Here is a 24101-nt window from a genome sequence, read left to right as displayed (position 1 = left end):
AAATAAACTTTTTTACAGTCTTTTGATAATTCTTTTAAACACATGTTTTAAAACTTTAGAATTGTCTGAAAAAATAAAAGCATTAGTTTGCATATGACTTATATTGAAAAATTAGAAGAAGTTTTAAATTACTCATTTTCTTTGGTGTATTGCTAGTTTTATCATGCTTCTTTAAATCTCTCTCTACTTTATGAGTGTATACAAAGAATGTACAATCACATAAGTTTTATCAAAATTAATACTACAGTTTTAGGACAAAAATGTAAAAGAAAGATTTTGACAAATAGTAACAAGCTTAACAGGAAAAATAAGAAAAAAATAGGTTATAATCATATAGAAACCCATCAAAAAAATTTATTAATAAATTTTTAAACCATACAAGTGCTAGTTTGTTTACTTTAGGTAACATTAAAATAATCAAAACAGTATACTTCTCTTTGCAATAAAAAAAATACTTTAGTTAGTTTTCATAAAAGAGTCTAAAAAATAATAAAAAAGGAATGTTGTTATAAAAATGAGCATAGGTGTTTTATTACTTTGATTTTATGCTAAAAATTGAGTTACTGAATTCACATGTAACGGTTGAATAATTAGGTATTCTTAACAAATATAAAAGTTATTTGCTTGAAAAGTATTAGTTTAACTTAAAAATTTTTAAGAAAGTTTTTTATGGTCAAAATGTGTTCCGATAGGGTTAATCAATCTCAGATATATTTCTGAATAAAATTAACTGTTCACTTTAAAATACAGTTTTAATTCAAATTTAAAAACATTAAATTTATATTAAGCGCTTGTTAAAATGTAGTCTTCAAAAAGAAAACTCGAATTAAAATTTTTTTTAAATAATATTGATTATATGAAATAAACTGCATGGGGTCTTAAATTTGTTTTAAGCAATTTTTTAACTTATCTTAATTTTCCAATGATCCAAACAGTGTGGCGTTAGGATTCCAATGATCTAAAAAACTTGAAGTTATAGGTTTCAAATTGAAACCAGACCCAAATATTACAAAATAAAAACAAGTCGAGCAGCTTAATCTAAAATGTTTTATGAGAATGTAGTTTAATGGTGAGAACTGTAAGAATAGAGTTATGTTTTAATGTTAATTTTTTAAATATGAATCATTGTTTGTAATTAAAGCAGAAAACATAGTTAGTTATTGATAAACTCCCTAAAAAAATTCCGACTCATCTTGAAAATGATCAATTAAATAGTTCTGCACAAAGCGAAATCCGGTGTTTCAAAAAAAAAATTGTGCATTAATACCAACTTAAGCAGCAAGTCATAATGAATACATATTATAAGTTGCTTACAAACGTATAAATAAAAACCAATTTACATAACAATTTGGAATAGCAAGACTGCAAAGCTATATATCTAATCAGAGATTCTAATCAAAGTTTGAAAAATGCAGTAAAACTTGTTCAACTGGCCAATAAATTGTTTACTTAAAAGAGAATGATATCAGTAATTCTAAACATGATAAAAACTTTTTTTTCTAGTTAGCTTAAAATTGCCAGAAAGACTAAATTGTAGTAAAACATTCATCATTAAGCCTAAATATTTAGTTTTGAGTAATAATAAATTTTTGTTATACGTTTTTTTGTTGCACACCTGTCTTAATTTATGGATGTAAACTATTTATTCATTAATAATAAGATTTTTGTAGAGAAAAAATAAATGCCTTCGGGAGCTGAGATCAAAGCCCTGATTGAAAGTTTTAAAATAGGAAACTAATGAAAGAAAAGTTAATTGCTTTTGGAAGTAGAAAAGACAATAAATTCAATGGATAGCTGTCAAATTTGCACGAAGTGTCACTTTTACACGGAGACATTTTTGAACGGGTTTAATTTTATTCATTGTTTTATTAATTTTATACTATCACTGTTACCCCTGACCCTGGTCAGTAACTTTATGTTATAAGACATTTTGATATAAGACGTTTGGAATGCATTCTTTACTTGAATTTTAAGGTATTATCGTAATTTTTATAAAACTTTCCAAGTATACTAATTCAACTAGAAATATTAATAGCTGACATTATAAAATATTAGAAGTAAATTTTTATCTTGAAAGTTGCAAGTGCTCCTGCTAATTAGGTACGCACTTCAAACACAGCGCAAGTTCGCAAACCTGCAGTCCGTACATAGGAGTTTCCACCCATGCTTACTTTCTACTTAGCAATTTTAACTGATTGTTTTAGAAGAAAACAGTCAAGGATAAATGGTGCTCTTAATAGGAAATGATAGTAGATTGTTGTTTTCGTTAATTTCGCTTTTTTATACGCATTCTAAATTCATGTTGCAATCATTGAGTATACAAGTATCAATTGAATTTCTATTTGTTTATCTAAATTTTATTTCTATCACTTTTAACATTTATGCTTCAATCATTAGGTATGTTAATTGCACAGTTCATTATTTTCGTTTATCTAAATTTTGTATGACTTTTTTATTACCATGTTTTAACCATAGGGTATGCAATTTTTTGTTCTGTATTGTTCTTAAATTATTAAACTTCAACATGTTGGTTTATATGTTTACTTAAAAGTTGGATTTCAATAAATTCATAACTTATTTTCTGGTTCCTCCAGTTTACTTTTTTTTATAAACAGTGTAACTATTTTTCAAGTATAACACTTTTGTATTTCTACTTTTAGATTTGTTTTTTCTTTTAAATAAATCAAAATTATGAACTTTTTCAGCTAAAAAGTACGTACCTAGTTGGCAGGTTACTGTAATATTTGCATAACTTTAATCGATTTAGCTTCAGTTCTTAAAAATTTCAACTTTAAAGCAAAAATCTGCGGCCCGCGTGGTACATTCAAGCTGAAAGTTTATTATTCAAATGGTTTTGCTAAATAGATTTTCTTTCTTCTTAGTTTAATAATAACTTTTTATTATTGCTTTATTTTTAAATAGTTCATTAAGGTTTTAACTAAGAATAGTATTATTATTTAGATTACTACAATTAACTAAAAAACCTTTTCAGTTAGAATAAAACTTAAAAGAACTTTACATTTTTTAATGTTTTATTTTTTACAAACACACTTAAATATAACAAAACACATGTACAATTTAAAAAAGAAAAGAAAACTGAACTATAAAACTACGGTAAGTATTCAAGAGTTTTCTAAAAACAATAAAATTTGTAGAAAAAACACAGACAATTTCCAATAAAAAGTTATTTTATTGGAATTGAAAAAATAACTTTAATACTTGAGATTAAATAAAAATAAATTTTATATATTACAGAAAGTTGCAGCTTTGAAATATCACAGATCGCTGTAATTGTAAAAACAAAACTGGTAATTAACATTGCTAGTAAATTTAAATGTTTATTATTTACTGCCATTTAGTATTTTAATAATTAAAACTAAATTGAATGAAATGAATAGTAAGATGTCTTGGTAAAAAATTATTTACTAATAAAGAAAATAATACAAACAGGTTAGAAATTAAATTCACTTTTATAAGAGCTTTAACTTACATCAAACAAACTTTTGATTGGTACTTCTTTAAATCAAACGGAAATAACTAACTACTTATATAAAAAGAAAAATAAAAACCAATTTGATTTTTTTGAAAAAAGTAATAATGTTTGTTTTGTAAAATAACATTAAACTTATAAAGATACAGAACAAATTTTTTAAAAAAACTACAAAATAACTAAATATAATTAATGACATGAATTCTTGTGTTTTTTTAATTCACCAGGTGTCAAAAAACCTTTACTACAAATAACACATTTGTGTGGGAAATTTTTCGTGTGAACTGAAATTTCATGTCTTTTTAAATCACCAGCTTGTGCAAAAGATTTTTCACAAAAACTACATTTGTAAGGTTTCTCCCCAGTATGTGTGCGAATGTGTTTATTAAGATGACCTTTTTCGGAAAATTTCTCACCACATACTGGGCAGACATGAGATTTTAGTTTTTCGTGAACATTTTTTATGTGAACGTTTAAATTACATTTATCATTAAATTCCTTGCTACAAAGTTCGCATTTAAACTTTTGTTTTCCATGGACTGATTTAATATGACGATCTAAATTACCTTTCTGACTAAAACATTTCCCACACAAATGACATTTGTGACTTTTTATTTTATTATGAGTTAATTTATGACGTTTTAAATTACTAATGTCATTAGTCGAATATTCACACAAATCGCATGCAAACTTCTTTTTCTCACCAATGTATGATTCGTGTTTGTTTTTTATGTGAGTTTGTAAAACTTCAACTGTGGAGAACAGAGAATCACAAAACTTACATTCGTGTACATCAGCTGTTAATAATATATTAATTTGTTTTTGAGATTATAAATTCTAAAGCTAAAGTACTATATTAGAACGGGAAGTATTTAAGATTTTCTTTTAGAAATTGTTAAATTCGTGAATATTAATTAAACTGAAAACAAAATCCAACGTTAAATAAAGATAAGCTTTTACTAAAAATTAATCAGTTTGAGAAAAGAGTTTAAAATTTTTTAATAAAATGTGTAAAACTTAATATAAATTTCTTTACTGATTAACTTTTATTAAAGTAGTATGTATTCAAAAGATCTAAATGAAAGCCATGTAAATTAAAAACGCATTGACATAAATTTTACATTATTTAAAATTTAAATCAACTAACTAAAACATCAAAGTTTGGTAATACCTTATAAATTAAAAATTAATTATTATACTGTAATATATTCTATTTAAATAAGATTTTTTATTTAAGCACTGACGAGGTCTTTGACCGTAACTTAGTTTCTGTAAAAAAAATTTATACTGTAATATAGCTCAAGTGTATATTAAATAAAATGCATATATGTAAATTAATGATAAAAGTTGGACTTATTTCTTATTATAAATTACTATCATTATTTCAGGGTTGCCACTCGTTTTTTCAAAATTTTTTCCAGGTTTTCAAATTTCTTTCAGGTTTTAAAAGTACACACTTTTGGTTCTATTTTTAGTTTAAAGTTAAATTTTAGGTAAGAAACTGTGCTAAATAGTATAAAAACATTGAAAAGATACTGTAAAGCTACTTAAAATGTGTTTTTTTAATTAAAAAATTATTGGTAATGACTTAAATTTTTTATCTATATGATCAATTTTTTGAGTCAAACCGAAACTTTACTACTGAAGATGTTAAAATTCTTAAAAATTCCAGGTTTTTCCAGGTGTTTTTTGCCTAAATAATCAAATTCCAGGTTTTTCCAGGATTCCAGGTAAAGTGGCAACCCTGTTATTTTTGAAAATTGCAAATTGAAATCTTATCAAAGCTAAAAATGCTTGTATACTTAAAAAAAAAATTAAACTAATATTGTAAGTAGTATATTTAAAATTAATACAAAAAATATATAAAATGTCAACTAACGCATAGCTAGAACTTCAGGATTGGCGAGCAACTTGACCTGGCTGAGGTATTTGACTTTAGTTGGGAGAATTGAAATACCTAAATCCTTGCCGTACTCTGTTCCATACCAGGTCAAGAGCTCATCTTTTTTGTTGATAGTTCTGAATGTTTTGTAGTAAATTTGCTGCTTATACTGAAAAGCAATGAGATTTTGCTCTTCTTCGTATCTGTGTGAGTTTATGTAAATATTATAACTACACTTTACATATATGTCATAGAATTACTAAACTTTTAAACTTAACTTATGTCACTAACTCATCAAACTAGAAATAAAAAACATAAACAACTAAAAAAGACAAATTAAAATTAAAGGTTTGAATTCACATTTAAATAATCGGTTTTTAAGTAAGAGTTATTAACGAACGCAAGATAGGCCTAAAGGAAAACCAAGAAGCAATTAAAACAAACTTTCACAACTAACTTAATAAATTTATAAGAACAATTTCATCAATTGTTTATTTATAAGTTGTGACGTAAGATTAGTATTTACTTAGCTTATGCATTGTTATAAAATTTATTGATTTTTATTTTAAAGTTTACTCTTACTTTAGCTGTTTGATTATTTAGATTGTTTAAAATAAATTTGGTTAAATATAAAAGCATTGGCCAACAATAGTTATAATATGAGAACGCAGTTTTAATTGCAATAAAATATGTTACATATACAAAATTACATAAAGTTAATGTTAGATATTATAAATTAAGTTTAAGATAAAAAAATTATTCCAAACATAAATTTTAAAAGATTTAAATTTTATAGTCATCTTTAAACAAATTACCGAGCACAGTTCACGAATCTCATCCAATTAGAACGAGTTGACTTTTTGGCATCGACATAATGGTCGAGTTCACCATCCTTCGTAATCTGTTTGTAGTAAACAATTCAAACAATAATGAAAAAACACATGTTTACAAATTAGACTTAGTTTTTCAATACTATACATAATTTTAACATAAATTTTCAATGTAAAACTTAAAACATTCTAAATAATTCTTTATCTATACTAATCATTAAATAAAATCATGTACACAAAATATTTACTTTGAAAATTAATCAACAATTCATTTAAAATTACTTTATAAACACTTAACAATGAAATAGAAGTTAAGCTGCTAAAATATAAAAACCCTAAGAATAATTATAGTTTTATAAAATTAAAGTTAAAAGGTTAATGTAAAATAAATAGAAAGTTATGATTTAATTAATATTAATAAAAATTTTATTAAAAAATAAAACTTACATAAAACATTATAATAACATTTAAGTGATTAAAAATAAGTTATTTTAAATGTTGCATATTATACAACTAAACAAAAAATAGCTTTAATAACAAAATACAACTAATAGAATATCAACTTACCTCCCAAGCATAACCTCCTACCCTTAGCTTATCAGCTTTCACCAAATCTCTTGGATTGACAACAATACCTTCATATGGGCCAAAAACGGTGTTTTCTGGAATCGTCTCGACAGCAAAAACACCGTTGCCCGCGTCTTTGATTGAGCTTTTGTAGACATCTACTTGAAGGGGGCAAGTCTTCACTGCTCTGTGCTTCACTCCCTAAATTAATATATATATATGACATTTTGAAAATCATACAAGCTTTACTAATTATTGAATTAGGGTTGCAAAACTTTTATTTTGGTCAAATTTTAGTTTTAAAATTATTTTAAACTTGAGGTTTAATATTTAAGTGTAACTTTTTTATAACTTATAAACTATAGATGTAATAAAACACATTAAAACTTTAGAGCTTATCAGTATAGAAGTCGCCACAATTTTAATTTGTTCTAGAAACACATAGTTAATTTGTTGAGTAGATCATTTCATTATGTTACTTTAACATTAATATGCTAATATAGTTATATATTATATGTATTGACACCTGGATTTTTTTTTAAACATTAATACATACTAATTTAAATTATGTTGACTTGTTATAAAGTAATGAGCATAAATACATAAAAAGAGAAACAAAATACTGTTTATTTATCTGCTATACAATTAAGACAAAAGTTAAATTGAGTTTACTACTTAACAATTGTTTCACGCTAAAGCAATGATCACAAGTAAACAAACTAACAAGTTGCAATGGATAAACACTTTATATAGTTTTAGATGAGTAATTAGTTGATAAGGTAATTAGTTAATTAATTAAATTTAAGTAGTTTTCAGCAAAATTAATTATCATTAACGTAAAAATCAATAATAAGAAGAAACAAAAACAAAAAGACAATATAAAAAATAAAAATTAAATTATAAAAACAAAGGTAAATTAAACTTAAATTTAGTAAATTAAGATTTCAAATAAAATGTCTATATTTTCCCACCAATTCTGACCTTAAATTTAGAAGTTTGTAGTTGTCTGCAGATGCATTTATCTATAACTAAATTATAATTACATTTTTAATCATTTATCTACTATATCATAAAATATATACAAAAGTAGTCAAACTAACCATAGGGACTTCCACGTCTTTTACAAAGGTAAGTTTTGGGTGAGTGGCGCATTTCGAAAAATTGGATGACTCACAATCATAACAAACTGTTTGAAATTATTTTGCTGTAAAAATTACTTTGTGACTTAATTACATAAAAATTAAAAACACTAACAAACAAAGTCATCAGAATAAACGTCTGCATAGTTTACTCTTTCAACATTTCTTTCCGATCTCCTCAATTCAACATTTTTGTTTTCCTGTTAGAAATATAAATAAACTAGAAACAAATCTTTGATTTATGAATTATAAAATTTTAGTTGTTTCAAATAAACAAAACCTTTTTGATATTCTTCTTGGCTCTCTTATTTCTTTCAAAAGCTACAAAAATACAAAAAAAATGATTTATTTTATCAAAACTTCAAAAAGCATTAATAAAATATGAAATAATTCTTTATACTATATGTAATGTTTAACACCTTTTAAATCTTTAGGTTTAACACGGTCACCATTCTCATCAACCAGACAGTTCTGTAAATTTTCAATATTTAATTGTTTACATAAAATTAGTAAGGTTCAAAATACTTTAAATATATGACTTTATAAGGTAAAATTTTATTTTTAGTAATTTGTTAGTAACAACAAACCTTTTCAACCCATTGATTCCTAATAGCAATATTAGATGTTGCTGAAAGAAACAATTATTTAAACTCACTAGTTTGAATATTTATTATCTAAAATAAAAAACAGCAGGTATATCTTTACACAATTTTTATGCAATTATTTATACATTATGAGAAATCAAAATATTAATTTGTTCAAATGATCAAACAATAAACTTACTCATTGCTTTTGGGCCCTCCTTTTTGGGCCTTTGTTGATTTGGCCTCCATTCAAAATCTTGTTTGTCTTCAACTTTCACTTTTGCTTTGAACCGTCTTCTATTAATTCCTAGCTTTGCCCTCAATGATTTTTGGTCAGGCATGGGCAGACCTACAAAATATTAATTAGTTTATAAAAAAATTATTAACTACTAGATTTAAAAAATACAGTATGGTAAAAAAAATTCAAGTTTGTGTGAAATCTATAAAAATGTCTTTAGTAATATTTTATTTTATATATTTACTATACTTAATAATTTCTATTTCCTAGAAAAAAGTTTAATTGTTATCATGTAATTATTTAAAGTTAACCAAAAAACAAGGCCTTAAGACCATATTACAAATAAGGTCTTTAAAAATCAAAGTATTAAAATTATATACTATAACCTTGGACAATGCTATGTTAGGCAAAAATCAATCTACTGTAAAAATGTTTGCTTTTATATGATCATTAAAACTTAGTTTGGCTAGAATTTAAAATGTAGAGACTAAATGTTAGAAGTACTTTGGCAACAAACTTTTTGAGTGGACTTATTCTTGTGCTAAACTTTGTATAATATGGCAAAAAAACTATAAGGATATAATACAATTTATTATACTGTATAAATATTTTATATTTAAACAGTATAATAAATTGCTACACAGCTTTTAATTTCATTCAGCAAAAATGATGACAACTTTGCAATCAATTTATACACTGGAAACATCTTATTCAACAAATTTAACAAATAAACAATACCATTTTAAAACTAACCAATGCTGTATTTCAAGGTCATGCTGGCATTAATGTTGTCCATTCTTTTCTTCTCATACTCACTCATTCTTCTCATTTGACTCGCACTCACAATTTCCTGCACTCTAACTCTAAACTTGCATTCCCTCCTCATCTCTTCCAAATCCTCCATTTCCAAACTTTCAGCTCTCTCAACCAATCTATCAATTTCCTCTTTTGTAAACTTCCTTGCTGCCATAATGCTATACTAAATACTTAACAATCTGTTTAATTTATTAATTGTAAAAACATGAAAATATGTTTTTGGTATTTTTAACTCAGAATTACTGAACTAGAAATTTTAAGGGCATAGGAGAGTTTACCCTAATTTTGATGTTGATCTAATGTTGATCTTTTTTTAAATCAAAGTAACTTTTGAGGTATCAAAGTTGGTGTGGTCAATAGGTTCCTAATGAAAGGCACACACCAAAACAAAATTGAAGGCTATTTTATTAAGGGCATAGAGATAATTTATGTTAAATTTTTTTTTTTTTAATTTTTTTCTAAAAGAATTTTCTAAATGGTGCAAGGAACATTACCTAAAAATTTTGGATATTTATCTCAAAACACGTAGAAAATTGATTTTAAGTAAAACATTTTTTTGCGGTTTTAGTGCCTCCAATAAGAAACCTATTGTTGTCTCCAACTTTGACCGACTATATTTTAAAATAATTTTGAATTTTTAAAATCTGTAAAAAGCATCTTGAAGCTTAGTGAAAACTATTTAAAATAAGATCAAATTTAGAAAAAAAATTTACCCCTCCACCTCCCTATGCCCTTAATAAAATAGCCTTTTTTTTGCTTTGGTTTGTGCCTTTCATTAGGCACCTATTGACCACACCAACTTCGATACCTTATATCTCAAAAATTACTTTGATTTTTTTAAATGCTGTAATGGTCTTAATCTGTATTTAATTTAATAAACTACAACATAAAAGGCTAAACATAAATGTGAAACATACAGCATTGTTTTTATATATCAAACAGAAATATCAAAGTTACAAGTTGAAAATTCTATAAAAATTCAAGGACATTCTGTGATTTTTGTTTAAAATTAAATGCTATCACATTAACCTTTAATAAAATATCAAATTCATAATTCTGAGTTTGGAATTATTATTATGAACTTAGACTGCTTTGCTAAACAAGCCAAAAAAATTAAAAAACATCACTAGTTAATTAAACCAATCAAGAGGTTAGAGTTGCATAGTTATACGATTAATTAAGTTTAATAGTAGTATCATTTTATCTATTTTAAAATCATTAAAACTTAACTGTTTTTTAAGAAATTGAATTTTCAGAGCTACTTTTAGTTATCTTCTCCACAACAGAGAAAAAATGATGACAAAAATTAAGTGTTTAATTAGCTTACACAAAAATATACATGCAGAAGCATACCTTAAAAAATTAAAAAAAAAATTATGAGTACAGTTTAAGTAAATTTACTTGCTGCATAACAACAACACATTGGCATACATTTAACTTATTAAAACTTTAAAGTTATTATATTTGTCAGATCATTTTAGTTTACAGACAAATCACATAATTTACTTTGATTATAATTCTTCAACCCACTGTGTTGAGTTAAACCAAGACGAAAACAATTCAAATTCAAGACTTCAAGTTTAATTTTTCAACCCACTGTGTTTAGCTATACTGAAAGCATTTTAAATGTTGGTGCCGAAACTCAAATGTTTGCAAAACTGAAGACCTAGTGCTTCAAAAGTGAAATTATAAATTTTGTGTCAAAGATCAGTTCCGAGGGCGAAGTTATAATAATAAAAAAACATAAACTCATTGTTAATTTAAATATTTACTCAAATCCTATGATGAAGGTTTTTTAAGGTTGCAAAAATTTTGGATTATTGTTATTTTTCGAAATAGTTGAAAGTAAATAAAGCCATTAACAAACACACATTTAAAAAATAAGTTATTTAAATTTTTTATACGACAATAACCATTTTTCACACTTTAGAAAATAAAGTTTTGGGGTTATAGCTAAGTTTTATACACCGATTTTTAATTAGTTTTAAAAGACCGAAGGAATTACATCACTGTTAACAAAGTTTTGAAAAAGTATTGAGTATACAAATATCAAAGATTTTCACAAATTTTAACTACTTGAATGCTCAACAACTCAACATTTTAAGTTTTTCCGAGATTAGCTATGAATTTTATCAAAAACTGATTGCAGTTGTAGTCTATGATTTAATGAAAAATTTGCCCTACACTGTTAAGTAACAAGTAGAACAACTGTGTTTTTATAATTTTATATTTTTTATATCTTTCATAGTAGTTTTTACTAAACTTTCTTGAAAGAATATCTCAACTTTTTTTTTTTGAATCGCGTATTTTTGAAATGAATACTACATTGATGGACAATGAAAAGATGAATTTTTTCTATGTCAACAAGTGACTTCGATGAATTTTTAAATTTGAAGTTTAGAGAAGAACAAGCGAATTAAAACAGTTCGTTCCTGCTAAAAAAACCACCGTTGAAGAAGAAACCGGAAGAGGAATGCCGGAATAGAAAAAGCCCGAGGACAACAAGCCCAAGAACCCCGAGGAAAAGAAGACAACTAAATGACTATCATTTTTACTTTGTCCTTATGTTATGTTTTAGCTTAATTTTTGTAAATTATGTAATTTCGAAATAATAAGTAATATAGTTTCTTTTTCTTACTTTTTTTTTTTTGACCCGCGCTTAAAACACTTAAAAAAATGTTTAAAGTTAAGTAGGATTTTAAGGATTTAAATTATTTGAAATTAGGCTTTAAACACTAATTTAAAAGATAAAAACGAAATAGTGTAATGATATTAACATTTCATTTTATAATTTTAAACCGTTTGAATTAATATCGAAATTTTCGTAAACAATAAAAACTGCGATAAGCTTTCTCATCGAAATTTTCGTAAACAATAAAAACTGCGATAAGCTTTCTCATCGGAATTTTTTGTAACAATAAAATGAATGATAAGCTTTCTCAAAACAATTATACCAATTCCCATGTAATAATATCAATATTTCATTTTCCTATTTCAAAGCGTGTGAATAAATACGGAATTATCTGTGACAATAAAATCAATGATAAGCTTTCTCAAAACAATTATACCAATTCCCACCACAACTCAAGGGAGTTAATTTCATTCCGATGCGTATATATAGGCGCTTGTCTTTCAAATACGCGTTAAAAGTTAGTTGTTTTACTTACTTAAAGACGTTTTCATTAACTTGTTTCGAGAAAACGTCTACATCGCGGAGTTGATGTTAGTATTTTATATAACTTTACGATTGTTAATACTTTTGACAGATTTTATTTGTGTCGTGATTTAATAGTTTCTTTCTTCAGAACTAAGATTTATTATTTAAATTAAAGTAAAGTGCATTTATTCAAAGTGTGTTTTATTTATAACTTAGGAAATAGTTTTGTAACTTATAATTGTAGCTACTTGTAACTAAAGCTGTCAGTTAGTAAGTTACTGGAGACCACGTAGTTAAAACAAAAACATAACTAACATTAAAATAACCTATTTTGTTAAAGTGGAGACCACGCAGTGTCTTTTAAGAACCTTGAATCTTCTGGTTACAAATCTTTAAGCAGTCAACAGAATAAATGCACACAAACAACAATGACGATATCAATCTTAATAATTCTCATCAAGCAGAGATGATGAATGATAATGCTGAATTTTATCCGTCAAACAGCATTCAACAACAATTTAGAAAATCAAGCGAAGTTAAGCAGCTAACAAATGAAGAAGAGTTAAGAGTTTTGCAAATGCAAATAAAAAAGTTAAATAATAGATTAAAGCAGTCTAGATCACCACATTTCGAACGTGCGATGCTAGAAAAACGCGAACCTTTTTACGATGATTACGAAAAAAGTAATCAAAATAATTTAAACATTTTTAGCGACACATTTAAGGCGCAAAGACTAAGTAAAAAGTTTAAAAGGTTAGACTTTGTAAGAAACCCTCGTGATATTATTAGTTTTTTCGAGGAGGAAATGTTAAATGAAAATATTTCTAGTAATACAGAAAAGTATAATTTTTTAACTGGGTTTTGGCCGAGAGAAGAGTTGTCAGACTATTATAAAATGACAGAACGAGGTGAAAGAAATTACAGTTCTTTAAGAAACTTTTTTATTAATAGGGACAATCAGTTAGCTGAAATTTTAGATAAAATTCCAATTTGGAATGAGTGTACAAACTTTAATAAAATATTTGCTACAGCCGTAAGTTGGGCCAAATGTCCAGAGCAGGACAGAATTAAGTTTTTTCTTGCATACTTAATGCCCTTTTCGATCAAAGATAAGATTAGGGAACATTTTGATGAAATCTTAGAACTTTTTAAAAGAAAAGGACAAGCCATATGGAATGCTTATAAAGAAAATGCATTAGTACCTAAGCAAGTTAATTACAATAGACTACAGCAGTATGAGCAAAGTCAGCATAGGTCTAAAATAAATTACAATAAGCGAGTTCGTCCTAATTATCAACAAAATTTTCATTTTAGAGATAATGGTATTAATCATAATTACAATTATCGTCAACATAACCAAGATAGAGATAGTTTTAAACCAAGAAAATCATACAATGGGAATAGTAGTAATAATGTTAACATAGCACAGTGTTTGTCATGTCATCAACACTTACCTACAAAAACATCTAATACAAGCAAAGAGTTTCAAACAGTTAAAGAAAAAGCTCAGGTAACCAAAAACACTATAGCAATTGGAGTAACTGGTCAAGTAGTATGGTTTAATGTTCGCAAGGGTTACGGTTTTATTCATCGTGATGATCAGAACAGCGATATTTTTGTTCATTATACAGCTATAGTCAAAAACAACCCTAACAAATTCTTAAGGTCTCTTGCACAAGGAGAAAAAGTCCAATTTGATATTGTTGTAGGTAAAAATAACATGTCAGAAGCCGCAAACGTGACAGGTCCTAATGGTAAAACAGTTCAAGGGTCTAAATATGCTGTAGATAAGAATTCAAACTACAACCAAAAGTTTCAACAAAAAAGATTAAGCGGAAACTATTATTCAAGTAACCCTCAACAGCGGAAAAGAAAAGCTAATAGAGCTTATAAGCAAGTTTTTGTTTTTACAGCAAAACAAGCTAAACTTATCAAAGAAAAACATCAGAAACAACAGCAGAAAAATATCAGTTACAATAATAAGTATGATAGCAAGCCAAAATATCAAGTGCCAACAGTGCAACTTAAAAGTTATAAACAAGACTCAGGCTATTACAATTCTTCAAAAACAAAATCACAAACTAGCGTATCAAGCAACATATTAGCTAAAGAGAAAAACAATTTGGCAGTACTTAATTCCTTTGACAAAAAAGAAATTATAACACAGAATAAAAAAGAGTCAGAATTACTAATAGCAGGTCTAACACTTTTAACATTTATCATAAAGCCTTTTGAAGATAAAATATAAGTATTTTCACAAAACTAACGAAACGGATTTTAATAAAGGTAAAAAATTGTAATTTTTTATTAACATGAACATCTATTTTAATATTTTTTAAACTCAGGTAATTTTTTTAAGAAGTTAAAATGAAAGAAACTATTAAGTGTATTTATTTTGTATTTTTTTCTGATAAAATTTCTGAATTGTAAAGTTTATTGCTTTTTTACTTTAAATGATGTGTTATGAAGTTTTTTTATATTATAAATTACAGTTTAGCAATTGAACTATTAATTAAAAGCTATCAAATAACAATTATATTATAAAAAAGTTTTATAAGCCTATTTTTATCTTGAGATTTTAGTAACTACATTTCACTCTAACTTTAAAACAAAACTGATTTATCAGATTTTTTTGCTCGTAAAATAATCAAGTTCAAGTTTAAAGCTTTAAAATTCAACTCGTGATAAACTTTTCCTATAAATTTGAATTTAAAAGTACTTTCAACTCCCATTTAGTTTTGACTGTTAACGATCGAAAAAAAGCACTCGCTAAATTTTTCTCTTTATAAACTTCTACAATGCATAAGTTTTGTGTCACTTTAAAAAGAAATACTTTATACTTGAATCCTATAAAAGTTTGTGCATGAAAATACTACTTATTGTTTTGTAAAATACTTTAAAGAAAAGTTTTCTGTTTTGTTTATTAAAGTTTGCGATTTAAATATTAAGAACATATATTTTTCTAAGTTAAAAACAAAATTAAAATGTTTCATGTGTTTTAAAATATTGATTTTCTATTTAATGCACCTTTAAATGCTTAAAATGTTTTGTTTTGTATAAAATAATAGGTTTAAACGTAAATACTGACAGTTTCGTTATTGTCTTGTGGCATAATAACATAGTAGTTTTTACTAAACTTTCTTGAAAGAATATCTCAACTTTTTTTTTTTGAATCGCGTATTTTTGAAATGAATACTACATTGATGGACAATGAAAAGATGAATTTTTTCTATGTCAACAAGTGACTTCGATGAATTTTTAAATTTGAAGTTTAGAGAAGAACAAGCGAATTAAAACAGTTCGTTCCTGCTAAAAAAACCACCGTTGAAGAAGAAACCGGAAGAGGAATGCCGGAATAGAAAAAGCCCGAGGACAACAAGCCCAAGAACCCCGAGGAAAAGAAGACAACTAAATGACTATCATTTTTACTTTGTCCTTATGTTATGTTTTAGCTTAATTTTTGTAAATTATGTAATTTCGAAATAATAAGTAATATAGTTTCTTTTTCTTACTTTTTTTTTTTGACCCGCGCTTAAAACACTTAAAAAAATGTTTAAAGTTAAGTAGGATTTTAAGGATTTAAATTATTTGAAATTAGGCTTTAAACACTAATTTAAAAGATAAAAACGAAATAGTGTAATGATATTAACATTTCATTTTATAATTTTAAACCGTTTGAATTAATATCGAAATTTTCGTAAACAATAAAAACTGCGATAAGCTTTCTCATCGAAATTTTCGTAAACAATAAAAACTGCGATAAGCTTTCTCATCGGAATTTTCTGTAACAATAAAATGAATGATAAGCTTTCTCAAAACAATTATACCAATTCCCATGTAATGATATCAATATTTCATTTTCCTATTTTAAAGCGTGTGAATAAATACGGAATTATCTGTGACAATAAAATCAATGATAAGCTTTCTCAAAACAATTATACCAATTCCCACCACAACTCAAGGGAGTTAATTTCATTCCGATGCGTATATATAGGCGCTTGTCTTTCAAATACGCGTTAAAAGTTAGTTGTTTTACTTACTTAAAGACGTTTTCATTAACTTGTTTCGAGAAAACGTCTACATCGCGGAGTTGATGTTAGTATTTTATATAACTTTACGATTGTTAATACTTTTGACAGATTTTATTTGTGTCGTGATTTAATAGTTTCTTTCTTCAGAACTAAGATTTATTATTTAAATTAAAGTAAAGTGCATTTATTCAAAGTGTGTTTTATTTATAACTTAGGAAATAGTTTTGTAACTTATAATTGTAGCTACTTGTAACTAAAGCTGTCAGTTAGTAAGTTACTGGAGACCACGTAGTTAAAACAAAAACATAACTAACATTAAAATAACCTATTTTGTTAAAAACACAATCCATAATATTAAATATTTATAAAGCGATTATTTGTTGTTATTTCATTGTGTAGTAATAGGCTAGAGGCAAAACTAGCAAATAAAAATTTTATTACCAGGTAAATAAGCTGTTTGCGTCTAGCAACTGTTCAGTTATTAAAATTACTTTTAACCATGAGAAAACTAAAATATAAATGAAGCTAATTTCAAAAAAAAAGTATATAGCCAACTTTATAGATTAAAAATAGTTTTTAAATTGCTGAAAATAATTTCCTGACTATGATTTTACTTTTATTATGTTTGGTCATTTTTAATGTACATGATAGAACTACTTATAAGCTACTCGTAAATATTACAATAATTAAGAGATATCACTTTAAGTTGTTGATTTAATTAAAAAACAGTTTCTACTGTACTTTACAAAACTTTTTTTTTTCCTTTAAATAACTCTAATGTGTAATTTATGTATGTGATTACACTTAAACAACTTTAACTTTAAATAGTTTTCAAAGTTATTAAAAGTCTCAGAGAAAATAATTAGTGAGAAGATTTATTAGCTGGGTTATGTAGTTTTTATCAATAACAGATCTTTAGGGTAACATGTTAGCAAAAAAACTAGAATCTTATAATCTTCATCGTTTAAAAGCAAATATTGTATAATAATATGTATGTATAATAATATGTATTACATAAGCTCATATTTGTGTATGTGTATTTACAACTAAAAAATACAAAAAACAACTAACTTAAATACTTAAAAACCAGGTTTGTAGTTTAAAGTTAGTCATAAAAAATTAATGAATCTAAATTGTTGAACGATCGGAAATAAATACTAATCAACTATGCTATTTTATAACAATTAAAAAAGACAAATTTTATCTTTTTCGTGCTACACCAAATAGTAAAAGCATTATTTCTATTCTTTTTAAATTACTTCAAGTTTTGTGGACATCATTTATTATATATTTTAGCGATTATCATAAATATATTAAGAAGTTTTTATCCAGAGATTTCAAAAAGATAAGAAAAGTCTGCGGATCTATGCCAAAGTCTTAGAAAATTTCACTAAAATGAACAGCATTTTTGCTTAAGACATTTAATCAAATTAGAATTTAATTTGATATACTCATTTTCTACTGAGCATACTGAAAATATAAAAAAATAACTATTTTTAAACATATTTCATTGTAAACTTTATTCGAATCTTACGTGAAATAAAGCCTGTAATAATGTGCAAATTTATTATTTTTATTTATTGTTTATACCTGAAGATTTTTATAAGTCGCAGGCTAATTTTCTTTAAAAAAGTAGTTCGAGGACCGCACTATTTAGAAAATAGTATTTGTGGGCGGTGTTTGATTGTAGTATTTGTAAAAATCGATATAAAAAACTATCTTAAACTAAAAGTGTCATGAAATAAGCAATAAAAGAGCAATAGTAAAGAACACTTATGAAATGAAGAGCCTAATTATAAATTTTAAACACGAAACATTTTTCTTTTATTGTTTTAATCAAAACGTTTTTAGCTGAAAAGTACCTCGTGGGCTGTAGGTTTAGGCTTTTAATCTCTGCTACATACTTTAAGTTTGAGCTATGACATATATAGAAGTATATTTATTTTTAAAACAAGTTGTGGGAATACATTTTTAATTGTTAAATTTACTAGGAGTAGTTAAAGTTCTAAAAATATTCAAATGGATGATTTTACATGATGTTTAAAAAACTTTCATTCAAAAATTATGATTTTCCAAAGTGGGCAATATTATTATTATAATTTATTGAACGACAAAAATATACGCTCAAAAGATTTGGTCCAAGGACCTGGTGTACAAAAAACCTTTCGGTTATCGAGTCATACACCAGAACAGTTTAACTTTATGCCCAGGACAATACAGCCCTTTAGCAACTTTCTAGTAACCGCCCCTTAGTTACTACTCAACCTCTTTTGTCCAGGAAGTAAGATTTTATTACATATATTTATGAACTTACAATGTTTTATAATGCAGTTTACTTACAAAGCTTTACAGTTTTTAACTTTGGCTAAAAAAAAGTCAAGTGTTAAAAAGACAAAAAACTTCTAGGAAGACTAGTTCTTATTTTTTTTTTACAAGGTAATATTTTTTAGCGTTGTTATTTTTTATATGATTCAAAGCATCAATTACTTTCAATTAAATTTTAGTTATATTGTAAAAAATATAAAAAGTTTTTTTTACTTAGAGGAATGATTTGCATTTAGTACTTTTTTTAATTTTGTATGACAACAAGCGTTTTACTCTCAAGTGTTTTTAAATTTTCAAAAAATGAATTAAATAATTAATTCTATATTCAAAAAACTAAACTATAAACTTAAAATAGTTGATTTATAAAAACAAAATTATGAAAATTCCGATAAAACTAAAAATAGGTTTATTTATCATTTATTAAATAAATTATGTGCAACTTCTATAAATTTTACACAAACATTGAAAAAGTAATCAATATATAAATTAAAAAAAACATATTTAATAAGTTTCAAACCTGGTGCCAGATAAATATTAAACACCAAAAACTGTTGTAAATTAACTAACTAGCTTTTTCTTTTTTTACTTTAAAACTTTTTTGGTTTCTTTGTATAAAAGTTTAAACAATAATTTCAATATTTATAACAGCGGTTATTTTCCTATATAAACATTGAGAAAAGTGTACTGAAGAAACCTTCTTACAAATTAAAATTCTAATTTCTAGAATTTCTCTGTATCTCAGACAAATAAACTACTTTACAGTCTTTTGATAATTGTTTTAAACTCATGTTTTAAAATTGTCTGGAAAACAGAAAACATCCAATTGCACAGGATTTATGTAGAAAATCTAAAAGAAGTTTTAATTTACATAAATTAAATATTAGTTTTTTGCTATATTGCTAATTTTATCATGCTTCTCTAAATCTCTCTCTACTTAACGAGTTTACACAAAGAATATACAGTCATAAAGATCTTATGAAAACTAATATATCAGTTTTAGTACAGAATTGTTTATAGTTTCTGACAAATAGTAATAGGCTTAACAGAAAAATATGATATATTGTAAATAAGAAAAAAATAAGCTATATCAAGAAGAAACCCATTAAAAAAAACGTATTTACAAATTTTCAAACCATACAAGTGCTAGTTTATTAATTTTAGGTAGCATTAAAAATGAAGAAATAATCAAATCAAAACAGTATATTTTTATTTGTAACTATTTTTTTTTAAATTTCATAGTTTGTTTTAATAAAAAAGTTTTGCAAAAAAAAATGTTACTATAAAAATGAGCATAAAAATTAGAAAAATGATTATACAAACGCTTTGTTTAAAAAACATGAAATAGCTTAAAAAAAAAACTAAGCACTAATATTTTATTTTGCAAAATAAAACGCTTTATAAGAAGTTAAAGCTGCTATTGAACTTATATTATTTGTTTTGATTAGGAAATTAAAATATTGGAATTCATATTTAATAAAAGTTAGTTTCAAAGTTGTAAATTTTTAATCACTTTAGCGATCTAGTTTAGATTAAACATTTTTCTAATTCATACTTATCTGTAAAAAATAGTCTAGTTATTAAACAAACTAAATGTTTTTTTAATGCCTGGTTCTTTTTTTTGTGTAAATTTGAGATATTTACAGCCAACTAATGAATAATCATTAATGATTGCTCCAATTATTGATTTTTCATCCAAACAATATATATCCTCTTTTTTTATAGAATTCAAATATAATTAAAATATAGTATTTTTATGTGCACGGAGTTTAAAATGCTACGTACAACTTTTTGTATGTCAAAAAAAGATTTTAACATAGCAATATAGATTGTATGTTTTATTAGAAACAAGAAATCGATAAAATTTGAACTAAAATTTTCAGATATGGTCAAACCACTGTTAAGTACACAATATAAACTAAATATTCTAAACTTCTGTATTCTGTCTGCCGACCCAAAGTGATATATTATTCTAATTTGGAATGAAACAATTTCGTAATCCAAGTTTTGTTCTCACATAAGTATTTTAATACTTTTATTTTATATTCAAAATTAAGTTTCCGGACTAAGTAATGGTTGATACTTCAGCAAGATTTAGGTATCTATAAGAGATATTTTCTTGTAAAGTATTAGTTTATATTAATGTCTTAAAATTTGTCAAGAAGTATTTTATGTTTAAAATATGTTCCAATAGTATTAATCTCACACATATTTTTAAATAAATTTTAAAATAATTATTATCCTTAAAGTCAACTTTCACTCTAGAATACAGTCTTAATTCAAATTAAAAAGCAATAAATTTATTTTAAGCGCTTTTTAAATGTATTTAAAAAAGAAAACTCGAATTCAAAAAGTTTTTTAACAAAGTTTATAATATAAATAATAATGTTCAATTAAATATTTCTTTTACTGAAAAAAAAATTACGATCTTTTGTTTAATAAAATATTAAACTGCTAAACAAAGTCTTAAATATTGATTATATAAAATAAACTACAAGGGTTCTTTAATTTGCTTCAAGCAAATTTTGAAAAATTTTATATTTCTAATGATCCGAAAAATGTGGCGTTAGGGTTCCAATGTCCTAAAAAACTTTAAGGTATAGGTTTTGAAATCGAAACCAAACCCAAATATTACCAAATAAAAACAAGTCAAGCAGCTTAATTTAAAATTTTTTTAATTTTTAGTTCAGGTGAAACTGTAAAAAAAAGGTTTTAGAGTTGTTTTAGAGTTAGTTTTGTAAATATTAGTTATTGTTTGTAATTAAAACATAAAATATAGTTTAAATGTTAATCCGTAAAACAGTTTCAATTTCTCTTGAAAATGACCAACTAGAGTAATTCTTAATTGTAATTTACTTGAAATAACTACAAGGTTTTAAAATTATCTTACTTCAAAGACTTTGTTTTTGCTTCATGTTTTTTTCAAAAAATTGTTAAAAAGCTACAATTAAAAACTTAGATTTATAAGATAAAAATTTCTTTAAATTATGCACACAAGACATTTTATTTACTAGTACTTAGTGCTCAATTTTTTAGTTAAAAATCACGTTCATATCTTATTTTTAAAAGCAGCTAGTTGTTATTTTAGTACATCTTTCATTTCAACTTAATAGAATTAAATTTGGTTAGGAACCATTAAAAAACCACTATTTAGAACAAATAGTAAATTTTAAAAGAGATTCTATTTGAATAGCAATTGATAATTTTAATTTTCTAACAAACGAAAGATCTCTTTCAAAGTGTTTTGTTAAAGACTTATACAGTGGTTTTTTTTAATGGTTCCTAACCATTTTTTATTTTTTTTAAGTCAAATTTTCAAAAACTGTTAAGTTTTCAAAATGAAAAGTGGCAGACCGACTTCATTCCAACATTTCAATTGCTTTCATGTCAGATTTAAGTTTACTTTAACAGAACAAAACTTACTTCAAATTATTTTTAGTGAACATGTCTTACAGTCTAATCTAAAGTCTATAAAAACACAACGAAGAGCTATGCTGTAAAAATTTCTAAACTAAGTGCAGGAGCAGTACTACTAAATGCATTAATCTAACTTTTAAAGTTCAAGTTTTAAAGTTAATATAAAAAAGTGTATATAGAATTAAAACTTAGTTCAGCACAAAGCGAAATCCGGTGTTCAAAATAAACAACAATTAATAAATTTGGCTTGTAACTCATTATGTAGCTTGAAAATGTCTTTCTCAATACAAAATAGAAGGTTCTTAAAAATATACACCTTCTTTATCCAGGGTTGCCAAATGTTTTTCTAAATTTCTAACAGATTAAAAAAAAACAGGTTATAAGTGCATTTTTAGTATTAAATTATACTTGAGATAAAAAAACTGATAAAAAAATCTTAAAAAATACAACAAGATGGAAAGGATACTATAAAAAAGCAACTTTATATGGATTTTTATAGTGAAAATAAACATTTAATGTTTTTTTTTCGTACCCTATCGAAATTTCGTTACTTTATTTGTAAATAGTATAAAATTCTAGGCTTTTTACACTGTTCCTTAAATTCCAGGTTAATGTGTTTTAATTATCAAATTCCAGGTTTTTTGACAACCATGTTTATCGAAATACGGATCATATTTTACTCAACTACAGTCCCTATTAAATGTAAACTTCGTAGATTTAAAAAAAAAGTTCTATCGATACTATTTTTCAATAAATCTAAAAGACTTCTATCTGATAGCTTTGTGTTATTACAGTTTAATAAGTATGACAACATTTCCATATATAAATTACTCATCATCTTAAAGTGTTTACTTACTTCGATATACATTTATTATTGTTAAATAGCAGTAATACATAGACTCTTGATCCGAACAAGCATTTATAAGATACAAATTGATGTGCACAAGTACCAACAATAGCAGCAAGTTATTATAAACACAGATTATAAGTGAAACAAACGTAAAAAGAACAACTAATTGACAGAACAATTTGGAATAGCAAGACTGCTAAGCTTTACATCTGGACAGATATTTTAATCACAAATTAATAGAATGTAATAAAACTTGTTTAATTAACCCAAAAAAAAATTACATATAAGAGAATGATATCAATGGTTCTAAAGATGACGAAAACTATGTTTTCCAGTTAGCTTAAAATTACCTGAAAGACTAAATTGTAGTACAACCGTTCATCATTAAGCCTAACATTTTAATTTGAATATTATTTTTATTATACGTTTTTTTTTGTTGCATACGCGTATCAACTTGTAGATGTTAACTATTTATTCAATTATATTGATAAAGGTTTTTGTAGAGAAAAAGTAGATGTTCCCATAAGCTCAGGTCAAAACCCTGATTGAAAGTTCTAAAATAGGAAAACAACGGAGAGAAAAGCTTATTGGCTTTTGGGAGCAGAAAAGACAATGAATTCAATGGGTAACTGTCACTTTTGCATGGGTTAAGTTTTATTCATTTTTATATTTTGTTTTTACTATCACTATTACCCCCTAGCCGTTACCCTCGGTCGGTAGCTTTTTTTAAATAATATATTTTTATTATTATCACTGTTACCCCTAACCCTCGGTCAGT

This window comes from Thalia democratica, chromosome 1 (genome assembly GCF_965202585.1).
Source record: "Thalia democratica chromosome 1, ktThaDemo2.hap1.1, whole genome shotgun sequence".
Taxonomy (NCBI): Eukaryota; Metazoa; Chordata; class Thaliacea; order Salpida; family Salpidae; genus Thalia; species Thalia democratica.
The sequence above is the reverse complement of the archived record's forward strand: the minus strand, read 5'-3'. Positions refer to the sequence as shown.